We start from the raw sequence: 13,531 nt of genomic DNA on the forward strand, positions 1-13,531 counted from the left end.
TATTAACTATTATGCGACAACAAACTTTATTTATGTCAACAACAATATTTTACAAATAATTAATGTCAACAACAAATATTTTCTTTAAACGACATATTATTTTTGTGTCAATACCGAGAATATCAAATGTCACGACTCGTATTAAGATGTCAACAACTAAAAAATCCGGCATAGTGCAAAGAATTGAGCAATGCACATCGAATCCACAACGTGAATAATTCAAAATTTATGAAAAAGCAATCGCAAATTGAGTAATGCCACTCCAAAATCATAACAAAAACAAAAAATATTCAATTCTTAATAAAATTAAAGAAGGGGCCTAATTGTTCGAAATACTAGCGCATTCCCCCCCTCCCCACCATCGATTTGGAGCAGACCTCCACGATCTCCTCCCCCTCCGATTCCCCCCCTCCTCGCCGCCCGATCCCGCCACGTACTCCCCACCCACCGGCGCCCCCGATTCGCCTCCTCGGCGCACCTCTTCGGCGGGGGATCGGCGACCGAATTCGAGCTCCTCCGCGATCCGCATCGCTCCGAATTCCACCCACCCACGCCTTACCACCCCCGCTGTCGAGGCTCCTCCGATTGTCATATTCAAATTCAATTTCTCGATCTCTAACGATTGGGTTTAAAGTAATTGAGATCCGATCGTGAAAACAAGCTCGGTTTGCGATCGAAGAAATCAAGAGGTCGAATCGTTCGGTTGTAGGCGTGGTGATGCGAGGAGGAATCGCAGTGGGGTTTTGGGGGATTCGCGTAGAAGGGGGAGGCGTGGGGGGGAGCCGGAGGGCCGGAGGGTGATTGTGAACAACATCAAAATATTTTCAATTCTACCCTTTCATATTAAATTAATGTAAAAATATTTATTGTGTGGCAAATCTGGGCCACTCATTTAATAAAAAAGAGTGGCGATATTGCACCTCATTTATGCTAATTAAATAGATGCACATCGGCCCCCTCATTTTATTAAGATCGATTTTCCACATGGAAAATATCTTTATATAAATTAATTATGAAAGGAAAATATAATATCATGGTATATTTTATTCAATAAATATATTTTTTTAAAATTTTTTAAAAATTTTTAATTTTTTATTAATTTTTATTAATTTTTTTATTTTTCAACCACATATACAAATTATGTCAATACACACATATAATGTCAACTATGGTACAATCCATGTCCCCCACACACAATTCATGTCAACTACACACATATAATGTCAACTATGTGTACAATCCATGCCAACTATATATATAATTCATGTTAACTACCAATATAATGTCAAATACATGTACATTCATGTCAAATAGTATTTATTGAATAATGTTGTTGACATTTGCGTAAAGATTTACATGAAATATGTATTACAAAAAAATGATTTTTTCTAAAAATACAAAAATTTTAAAAAAAATTTTAAAAATTTAAAAAAATAAAAAAATTACAATTATGCCCCGGTGACATAAACTATCTTGTTGACATTTCACAAATATTCGGATGAAATGGAGATTGTCTCAATTTCCCAAATTTGGTTATAAATCTCAACCTAACAAGACCCTATATTTATATATATTTATCGATTATTTAGACAAAAGCTATCATGCTAAACTTTAATTAAAACATGCTTTTGATTAATTGAAACCTAAAAAATGTTTGGGGGCGCCGTTTCGGCCCATCCCAGAGTTTGAGGCACAAGCCTGACCCTAACTCTTTTTTTAAAGAAAAATTCAATTTTCCCCATTAATACTATGCGATTATGGTCCAAAACGTTCACTTTTTGGGCCTTTACCCTATTCTTAATTGTTTTTTTAATTTTTTAGGAATTATTATTTTTGAATTTTTAGGATTTGAAATTTTTTAATTCCCAAAGAACAATGACTTTCCGTGTTATAATTGTTCAATTTTTTCAATTTTACGACTAAAGCGATTTGTAGTTGTAATTAGTGCAATTTAATGTTTGTGACTAGAATGATACTGTAGGGTTGTCGAAATTGTGGCTCGATACAGAAAATGAGGGAACGATGACATGACATGGACCTAGAGCCTGGCCTTGAACGAGGTTATGAATGCCCTAAATAATTAAGGATTGGGAGGACAAGGACAACCACTACATATGCCCTTAAATTCTTAAATTTTAGTTCAGTTTTGATTTCTCATACTAACATTATTAATTACCAAAATAGTTTGATAATATACAAAAATATTTAAAAACTGATAGCAAACTAAAATTCCATTAAAAGTATCTTTATTTACTTAGAAAATATTCTTTTGATAGCTTATTTAAATGTAGCCAACTATTTTCTTTCACTTTTAGGAAAATACTCATACTATTAAATCCCAAATAAAATCATACATTCCATTTTGGCGGTAATCTTTGGTGGCAAAAATCAACAATATATGAGAAATTCAGGTTACACAACATACCCCTATTCTCAGAGGTCGGCGCGTGTCAAAAAACATCCCAACTAGTCAACTACACAGCAGCCACGTACCAATAAAAACCTGGTGGGCCCGGCTCCTATCCCCTTACTGACTCGTGCGCAAACGCGCTCCTAACGCAGTGATTTAAACTCTCAGGTATCTGTATATTGTTTTTCAGTGTGAATTCGAAATCCTTTTCTTAATACCTCCGCCCAAAGCAGTCTTCTTTAACAGTAGACAAAAAACCCTAAACCAATTAGCAGCCGAGGAAAAAAAATTGATACTAATTTGGTGGATTTTGCTTTACAAAGCGGAAAATCTGAATCACAATCGGAGAAAGTTTGGTGTGTGCGATTAAAATCGGCTGAAATCTAATATCTACAGGCCTCCTTTTATTTTTTGTGTTTATTGTGCATGATCCGTTATCAGGTCAGTCTCTCATCGGCCTCATTATCTCAGTTTTTGTTATTTTCAGACTATCTGAAGCTCCTTTTTGAAAAAGGGGAAGGAATTGTTCAATTGAACGTGTGATGTGTGCGACGGATTTGTGGGGAGGTGTGAAAGTTATTTAGCAGTTTTGCATTGATTTTTGGTTGTATAATTGGTGTTGGAGGTTTTTGCTATGCGATTATCGCGGTTTGACTCAGTTGTAAGGGGAAAAGATCAGAAAATTAGGAATAAGTAAAAGGGGGAAGAAGAAGCACAAGAAATTAGATGCTATTTATGAAAAGGGTTACAAAAGAGCCACAAAGAGGTCCATAAGGTCGAGTCAAGTGAGTTTATTGATGAAGAGAATGAACATGAACTCCGGAGGAGCACTAGGGTTCAGTAGCGCCTGAGTTGCTTGATTCATCACCCTTCCGCCTACAAAGGGGAGGAAGGTTGATAATGGTGTGGGTAGAGTGGTGAGAAAGTTGGGAGAGTAGATAGGGCGCAATGTGAAATGCCATGCTCAAGTTCGAGTGATGGGGAAGGTGATGGTTGGATGCCAAGGTTGAGATCCCGGCAAGAGAGTGGATGTTCTTCAGGAAGAGGAAGGGGCAGTCGTCATTGAAGGGCAAGAAAAAAGCTGTTTTAGGATCTTGATCGGTTACAGGATGATCAGGGAAACCCCAGTTTTTAATGAAGAAAGAGCCCCTTTGGGAGGTGAGAAATCGACAGTTGTAAAATCAAAGAGGGGCCCGGCAGAATTAAAGCATCAAATGTTTTTGGGAAATGACAACCAGGATGATGATCTGGAAGGTGAGTCGGAGGATGATCTAAGGTGAGTCAGAGGATGGGAAACCAAAGAACAGAGACAAGATTTTAGAAGTGATAAATGAGGCAGAAGGTGAAGGGTATCAGGTGAGTCGGAGGATGGGAAACCAAAGAACAGAGACAAGATTTTAGAAGTGATAAATGAGGCAGAAGGGCTGAAGGGTTTCTTGGAGTGTAGGTTGGAGTGTACTAATGAAATTGAAATAGATTGCAATATGGCGTCACAGTTAGCGCAGGGAGAGGAGACTGTAATTGAAGAGACGGCAATAGAAAGAATGCAACAGCAATGGGAACGTCGAAATAAGGGTAGAAATAGTGGAGTTGGAAAAATCAGCATGTGATATTGTACCTGGCCAAGTAAATGCTACCAAGTTTGATTGTGGATCAGCTGACCAAACAAAGGATGATGAGAATCCTGAAAAGCCTCTTGAAAATGATATTGATATTAAACCAGAAGGCCGATACAATCCTCCAGCTGTTACTGACAGAAAACCTAAAATAAAACTTGGGAAAGGGGTTGGGTTTATGTGGGGTGGGGACGGATGGCAAACCTCCAAAAATACTCTTCTGAAGGTGCTGGCAGTGATAATGAGGTCTACAGTGGATCATCTGCATCAGAAGAACCTAATTATGATGTTTGCGATGGATTTGGTGATCAATCTGGATGGCTTGGAAGACTCCCAGGTCCCATTAACGATAGGTTTGGTTTAGCAGGAATTTGGGTTCATCAGCAATGTGCTGTATGGAGTCCAGAGGTGTGTTTTTCATTCCAGTTTCATATTTACTTCAGTTATAACTTATATCTCACTTAACAGACAGTGGAATATTGACATATTTAGAGTGTTGGTTTATGCCATGCATTCATTGGTGTCATTACTTTGTATAAATACTGTTTTACTACTCATGGAATATTCTTAAATACAGAAACTTGATTAGGACGAAAGAATGCTTCTCCTTTTCTTACCAGTATGAATGAACATGTGAGAGCTGGATAGAAGCTCTGTTTTCAGTTTATCTTTTATCTTTTGTCTTTTGTTCATCCGATCATTAGTTTTTTCGGTTTTTTTATCTTTTGTTTATAATTGCAGTTGGTATGCCCGGTGTCTTGTGTTCTGGATGCATTGGGGATCTAATTGCACATTAATTTGTAGTATGTCGCATGGACAGTAGGCAATGCCCATTGCCAGGAACATTCCTGAGGCATTGTCTTGCCTTTCATTTCACAGGGGATATGCAACTTATTGGCTTGAATAAATTTCAATAAGTGTGTGCCTTTGATTGTTATGCCATATTGGTAGCCTGACTTCTTAAGCTTTTCTATGTTTGTTTTCATTTTTTGCAACATATTGGTTACTCCGACTTACTGCTAATATGCTTTCCTAGACACCAGGCAAGACAAATTTGGCAGTTGGCACATCCTTTTACTGGACTTATTATATGGTTAAATACAATCTTTGATCCGTGAATTAAACTGCAAAAAGTTTCAGGCTCTACATCATTGGTCTTCTGCAACTTCCAATGCGGAAGCAACTGACATTGCAATTAAAATATATCTTCTTTCATTTCCTTTATCATATGTGCAATAATGTTGTGGGCTTCTTTTACACATCACATGTTTTTTCTGCTATAATTCATTATGTTGAAACATTTAACATGTTCTTATTTTTTATTAATTCCTGTAAGCAAGTTTTTATCTACTAGTCTGATAACTTTTTTACAGGTTTATTTTGCTGGACTTGGATGCTTAAAATGTGAGAGCTGCGCTCTACAGAGGTAGGGTACTCAAATGCAGCCGCTGTAGGAGACCTGGAGCAACCATAGGGTGTCGTGTTGATAGATGTCCCAAAACTTACCACCTAGTGAGTGGCTAGCCTATTTTGTTCTAGCATCTCTTTTACCACTTCAGGATTCATTTCTTGCTCAATTTTCTTTTTGCATGTTTTTTTGGTATTGACTGTTAAATTGATGTGTGCTTTTGCAGCCATGTGCACGGGCCAAAAGTTGCATCTTTGATCATCGTAAATTTCTCATTGCCTGCACTGATCATCGCCATCTGTTTCAACCATATGGAGTACATAATGCTCAACGAATGAAGAAACTGAAGGCCAAAAGCTGAAGTTTGAATTCAGGAAGGTTGCCAATGATTCATACCGTAATGATATTGAAGCCGAAGAAAATGGTTAGAGAACCGTGGGGAGGATGAAGAATTCTTGAAGCGTGAGAGCAAGAGGCTTCAAAGGGATTTATGGAGAATAGCACCTACATATATTGGTGGTGCAAACTCTGAACAAGGCACACAATTCGCAGGTTGGGAATCTGTTGCTGGGTTGCAAGATGTGATTCAATGCATGAAAGAGGTTGTTATTTTACCGCTCTTGTACCCTGAATTTTTTAATAATCTAGGACTTGCACCTCCTAGGGAGTTCTGTTGCATGGATATCCTGGAACCGGTAAGACATTAGTTGTGCGTGCACTAGTTGGTTGTTGTGCCCGTGGTGACAGGCGCATAGCATACTTTGCACGAAAGGAGCAGATTGTCTTGGAAAATATGTTGGTGATGCTGAGCGCCAGCTACGACTTTTGTTTCAAGTAGCTGAGAAATCTCAACCATCTATAATTTTCTTCGATGAGATAGACGGTTTAGCACCTTCTGTACTAAGCAGCAAGATCAAACACATAATTCAGTTGTGTCCACATTACTTGCCTTGATGGATGGCCTGAAATCTCGAGGTTCGGTTATCGTAATTGGGGCAACTAATCGTCCTGATTCAGTTGATCCAGCTTTAAGGAGGCCTGGGAGATTTGATCGGGAAATTTATTTTCCACTGCCTTCTTCTGAGGATAGAGAAGCAATTCTTTCATTGCACACACAGAAGTGGCCTAAACCAATAGCTGGATCCTTATTGAAGTGGGTGGCGAAGCAGACTGTAGGATTTGCTGGTGCTGATCTGCAGGCTCTTTGTACTCAAGCAGCTATATTTGGTTTAAAAAGGAGCTTCCCGTTGCAAAATGTTCTAGCTGCAGCTGGAACTAATAGCTCTGACAGAAGATGCCCTGTTATTCCTACTTTTACTGTGGGGAAAAAGATTGGTTAAAGGCTCTCTCATGTGCATCGCTCCATGTTCTCGAAGAGAAAGTGCATTTGCTCTTAATGACATGGTTTCTTCACCTCTTAAATCTCATCTTGTTCCATGCCTTCTCCTGCCTCTGACAAGGCTGCTGGTTTGCCTGTGTCTGGATGAGCGTGTCTGGTTGCCATCTCACCTTAAAAGGCTTGCAAATTGATTAAAAATGTAATTGTTTCAATCTTAGATGAGCGAGCAAGTGCAGAGTCATAATTGGTGGTTGCAAGTTGATGGTTTGCTTCAGGATGTGAATGTTAGAAATGAGATTGAGAAGAACCTTTTGCTTGCAAACCTGGTTGGAGAGAACAACTTACGCAGTTCTAATGGGGCAGATGAAAATACTGACGAACATTCTGAAATGTTCCCATCCAAATCTCTGTGTATGGGTGCCCGCACAGTGTTGTCTCAAAATATATCTTGTGTACCATCCAGTAAATCAGGATTCCAAGTCTTGATTTGTGGGGATCCGAGTTCTGGTCAGAGGCATCTTGCTTCATGTCTTCTCCACTGTTTTGTTGGCAATGTTGATGTATGGAAACTTGATTTGGCTGGTATCTCACATGAAGGACATGGAGACATGGTTCATGGGCTAACACATATACTGAGTATGTCAACATCTCCCTTTTCATTAATTCATATTAATTTGTTCTGTTTCAGGAGAAAAAAGTAGCACATTTATGATTTATGCTAATTTTAATTTCGATTGCAAAATTCTTTGGGACACCTACATTTCTGTGCCATTCCTATAGAAGGGAGAAATTCTCTTCCATGACCTTTTTTCATCTTGATATGTATGCAATGTTTGTCTTGGTTTCCGACAAGTTTCAAATACTAGATTTTACATGGCTTATAATGTGTATTAAGTTATGTCGGACCTGGTCACATGTGGTTGTGGTAATTGAAGTGACTTACTACTATTGAGGATTATATCAGTCAATAGTTAGTTAGTAAATTCTGCCCAAGATTTCAAATCAGTTTTGGTGATCTTATCATAAAAATTGCCCACAATAAAATATTTCTGGGAAGAACCTCATCATTGATTGTTCATAACCTTCTTATTTTTGGTGACTCAAACATGGTTCGTCCATAAATCTGTCAGGCTATATATTTCTATAAGAATACAAACATATAAGAGAGTTATTCATTTCATCTATCTCACTGTAAGCATTTGATGAATACAATAGGTCGATTTTAGTTCCTTGAGAGTTAGAGTCCCCTATTAATGTCTACAGCAGTTGCCTTATTGTCTTTTGATGCACGGTGCCTTGTTTTTTAGTTTTAGTAATTAATGAGTACTCCTCCGTCCCAACTAAGTTGATACAAAACTTTTGGGCACGGAGATTAATAAATTGTGTTGGAAAGTAGGAGAGAGGAATAAAGTAGGAAAGATAAAGAGAGAGCAAAGTAGGTGATGGAATAAAGTAAGGGTGATTGGATGTTTTATTTTTTGTTAAAAAGGAAACGACTAACTTAGTTGGGACATCCCAAAAGGAATACGACTCAACTTAGTTGGTACGAAGGAGTATTTAATTTCATTTTGCTTGTAGATAGTATTTGCTTTAGTTCTTCTTGTGCTTCATTAACATGATTCTAGTGCAATTTTGATGATAAATATTGTGTGTATACCAGTTTGTAGCATTGATATCAGTTGTATGCATGCATTTGGATAGATGATAAATGGTTTGGAGCAACATGTTTGGGAGGGATGGAATTAAGTGATTTATGAGAATATGATATAATTGCTTGGTTTTCTGCAGAGGTTGGTTTTCAAATTTAGGCTAGTAAGACATTTTAAGGCCATTGATCTATCTAATTGCTTAAATGCCTATAAAACTGATATTTTCCTCATTATTCTAATTAATATTTTATTATGTTTCTCTTTGTGCACCGAATGATGAATATTACATGTCACAGTGAGATCTGATCTAATTGCTTAAATGCCTATAAAACAGATATTTTCCTCATTATTCTAATTAATTTTTACTATGTTTCTCTTCGTGCACTGAATGATGAATATTACATGTCGCAGTGAGATCTGCCGGAGCACATGTTAGCATGCTTTATATGCCAATGATCGATTTGTGGGGTATTGAGACAAGTCATGAAGCCTCTGAAGATGACCGTGAAACATCTGATGCTGGCAATGGTATGGAATATGAATTCTGCCCAAGTGCTCATGCAGAGGGTATCGAGTCTCAAACTGCTGCAAGGAAGGCCTCATACCTTTGGACCTCTTTCGCGAGCAGGTGGAGTCTATACGCGTAAATAGCTCCTTGATAATACTCGTAAGTTGGCATCCTCTGATTATATTTTTAAAGCTGCGATCATTTATTAATCAGAAAAGTTTACTAGTAGCTTTTCATCTAATTTTAAAATCAAACTACCAATGTTCAGTGTGTTCCTTTACAATATCAAAAAAGTTGAGATCATTTATTAATCATAAAAGTTTAGTAGTAGCTTTTCATCTAATTTTAATCTCAAACTACCAATGTTCAATGTGTTCCTTTTACAATATCTAGGGTTTGTGCATCTAGTCCCGGAAAGCTAATGTTTGTATAAATATGTAAACACGACACATGCATACTACTCTACGGAGGCCTTCCTGAATTTGATCAGCATTTATGGAAAGTTATATTTCTTTCATTCTTCTCTTATAGAGGCGCAAACATATTTTGTGAGGGCATGGTAGAAAAGTGGGTCTGGACTGGACAATTTAGACATGATGTAATAAAGTATGACACTATAAGCTGGAATTTTGGCAAGAATCTTTTACTTCCTTCCTCTTCTTATTTCTTATTGAAAAGATGCTACATTCTTTGAGAAATGCTTATTGCTATTTCTCCTTTAACAGGCTACAGCAGAAGTACCATTTTCTTTGCTTCCTGATAGAATAAGGCATTTCTTTGGGAATGAGATAATGAATTGCATCCAATCGAGTCCATTGGGGCATAAGGTGCCACAGTTCTCTGTGCAGCTTGACGGGAAATTTGATCATGATAAGGTGATTAGCTTATTTGCTGCTGAGTTGACCAAGGATTTGGCACAGTATTTTATTCAGTCACATCATGGTGAAAATCATATACACATGAACTCCGTTGATGTGGAAGCTTATCATACGGCTGAGGGTGATACTAGTCAAGTTCGTCATAGCAAAGCTTGCCATGTGAGTCCCTCCATTCCAGGTGGTTTGACAAATAAAACTTTGAAAGGAAAAATCAAGCTTGCAATTGGCAATATCAACATTCGGCTATCAGATTCTTCATTATCCTCATTTTGCTGAACTTTGCTGGTATACATCCAAGTTGAAAGAAGGTCCTTTGCTAATGCCACTGGACCCTGGAAAGGCTGGCCCTTCAACACTTGTATTGTTCGTCCTGTCAACTTCACGGAGAATGTTGCTGCTGCTTCTAGTTCCAGTAATATTAGGAGCAAAGAGTTTAGTTTAGTTCGAGGACTAGTCGCTGTAGGGTTATCAGCATATAGGGGTGAATACAAATCACTAAGGGAAGTTTTCTCTGAGGTTCGAAAGGTTTTGGAAGCTCTAATTCGAATAATTGATGACAAAATTCAAGCTGGGAAAGACAGAACCCAATTCATTCGTCTTCTATCACAAGTGGCTTATCTTGAGGACATGGTTTGCAGTTGGGCTCACGCACTACATAGGTATTTCCTTCTTTTACTGCTTTTGCAATTATGCCTAGTGTCACATTTTATTCTTATCTTCACTAAAATAAGAATTACTTTCAGTCTAGAGGTTGATGCTCATATTCAGGAGGCAAATGCCAAAGTTTTTGTGGGACCATCTGAAGGTGACGGCCGCAAGATAGGTGATCTGAAAGCAAATAATGCACCCCGCTCAGAAGTGTTCGAGAAAGGCTCCCTGGAAGTTAGTCCCACAGAATGTGCAGATGCAGGTGATGGAGTCGTTGTCACTGCTCAAGAGCCTTCCCATATAGTTGCCATAGATGATGATACTTGCTCTCATGAACACATCTTAGAGCCAACCAAAGTTAACTTACAGTCTTCTAAGGCAGAAGTCTTAGCACCGAATGGAGTTAATATAGAGTCTTCTAAGACAGAAATTGCTGGAGATGATCATGCAGAACTAGAGCACGTTCCATCTATCAAGCTTTCCAATGGTTTCGTGGAGAGTAGTTCAGAATTTCATGCTGGTCCCTCAGTTTTAGGTGATAAGCATTCTACTCGCAGGAAATGGCAACCAGCCAAATTGCCTTCCAAACGATAATTGCATTCTGTCCAGAGATACCGGTGAAAACTTAGGTCAAAGTAATATCAACTCTAACTCTTCACCCGGGCCTAGAAGTTCCGGAAGTGGTTCGGTTGCAATATGCTTTTACCAGTGCTGTTTGGAGTGCTTTGTCACCCTAAGCAACTTACTGTTGAGGGTTATCAATGTCGAGTGGAAAAGTAGAGGAAGTCAATCAACCGTAGAGGATGTTCACGATTTTGTTGCCTCTTTATCTGCAAATCTTCATTTATCACTAAGTAAAATATTACACCAAGGTGAAATCTCTTGTGGCATGAATGGAAAAGAATGTAGAGAACACTGTATGTGCCGGATATCGCAGGCTGAAGGCATACCAGATCTCAACAAGTCAGGCAAACTCTTGATGGCGGATTGTAATAACAGTCACGCAACGTGCAAGGACACGAGCAGGGAGGAGGAGAAGATTTGTAAAGGGATCGATCGCAGATTTGTTTTCAAGGACGGAGTGCTGGCTAATTTAGACACAGGTACTGATGTTTCTTTTCACTGTAAATATGAGAAATTATGCCTTTGTTTTCTTATCGAGTGGTTGGTAGCTAGCAAGGTTTCACATTAACATCTTCATATTATAGTTTCATCGGTTGTTGCTTCCGCAAATTTTGACGCACTTGCGGAATATTCTATGTTCGCCTAGAACGCTACGCTCAAATTTTGTGTTCTGAACTATATTGCTTACACAGTTGAAGTTATTGATTTATTTACTTGAAACTACGTTTTCCTGTCTAAGGTATTGCTGTTTTTATCTGGAGTTTTCAAATTTTGTAAGAATGAGATTCAATGAGAATTCTCTATCACAAACGCATAAAATCCATGAATTTGAGATGAACAAATAAATGTAGCATTTGCGCAACCACAAATCAACAGTTGTGATTGTACATGTTTCACATTCATTTGTTTATATCGGGTTCATGTAGTTTGTGTTTTATGTATTCTCATTTCTTTGGCGTAGAAAATCCCCATAAGAGGCTTATAGTTTGTGTTTTATGTATTCACATGAGAGGCTTATGGTAAAAGTTTTTTTTTTTTTTTTTAATAAAACTCGATACAGTAAAAGGATCTTTTAAATAATAAAATATAAAAATTACAATAAAAGGATAAAAAAGTTTTTTTAATAATTTTTTTAGAAATAAAACAAACAATTTTTTAAATAATACTCCCATCGCTCTAAAAAATAGACTAGTTTTTTATTTTGGGCATTCCCCAAAATTAGACAAAGTCTAAATAAGGAAAGTTTTGAACAAACATACACCACTAATAATGCTGACTCAACAATTCACTAACATTATTTCCAATACCTTCTCTCTTTGACTTTGCTCTTCTCTCTCGCTTTACTAATTTCATATTAAAGACGTGTCATATACAATTTTTGTCAATTTTTGGGGCAGGAGAGTAAAATTTTTAAATTTCAAAAATGTAAAAAAGTCACTTTGATCGAAATCGACTAATGAAATCAGATAATATGATCCTCGTTTTTGAATTTTGATTATTGACAAAAATCTTAAGAAGAACGTAGCAGAAGAATTTTACGGATATATCTAGCAAAAGAAGTCTCGTTGAATTCTATAAATGTTCAACCGTTAGTAAATTTTAATTTTAGTCCTTGCATATAGCAGAGGATTGTTCGTTAAAATTTAGCATATTGTTATTTGTGGCCCAATTACCATATTAATGCATTATTAGCTTATGGAGTACCCCCTTTTCCTTTTACTCCCTCTATCGCTGAAAAGTACTATATAAAGTTTTTTTGACCGCTCGTAAAAGGTATCTAACATTCATATTTTAGAAAGTATTTTCTCTCTAATAAGGTGGGATCCATTAATAGCGATCCATTCTCCACAAACAATACTTTAACTATTTTTTTTTTTTATCTTTCTTTACTTTTTCAATTATACATTAAAATTTCATGGCCAAACCAACGCTCACGCCTTTGTGATAAAGGAATATTATTTTTGTTGCTGTAGCATATTCTTATATTTTTTTTGTCGTTGTTAGCATATTCTTAATTTCATAATGCATTCCCATGTTTTGTTTTATACAAGTATGGTGTAGTTCTTTTTCTTTAATGTTTTTTTATCATTTAAATTTCAGTTGGTACATAAAATAAAAAGTTAATTATTGGAGGCACATGGGGTGTTTCCACACACACACCAACCTTGCCAATCAACTTGTGGTATTGGTGAGAGTTGTCATGTGAATAATGCTTATGTTGAAATTCAGTTATGCCTCTTCTTATTTTCAATATTTCACACTTGGAATATCATAGCATGATTGACGTAATTTGACACGCAACTAACCTACACTACAAATAGGTAGCATAATTTTGAATAAAGATAAATGTACATAATTGTAGTGTCGCATTATGCTAAAAATATTCCCTTGAAACACAACTACTGATTTATCTCATTTGAAAATTAATGGTTTGATTTAATAGAAGCGGAT

At 37.1% G+C, this 13,531-nt stretch overlaps 1 pseudogene; it reads left to right on the plus strand.

Annotated features, from left to right (window-relative positions):
- The first annotated feature begins 3,519 nt into the window (after positions 1-3,519).
- Positions 3,520-11,050, plus strand: LOC125198754 (annotated as a pseudogene).
- The last annotated feature ends 2,481 nt before the right edge of the window (positions 11,051-13,531 follow it).

This window comes from Salvia hispanica, unplaced genomic scaffold (genome assembly GCF_023119035.1).
Source record: "Salvia hispanica cultivar TCC Black 2014 unplaced genomic scaffold, UniMelb_Shisp_WGS_1.0 HiC_scaffold_234, whole genome shotgun sequence".
Lineage (NCBI taxonomy): Eukaryota > Viridiplantae > Streptophyta > Magnoliopsida > Lamiales > Lamiaceae > Salvia > Salvia hispanica.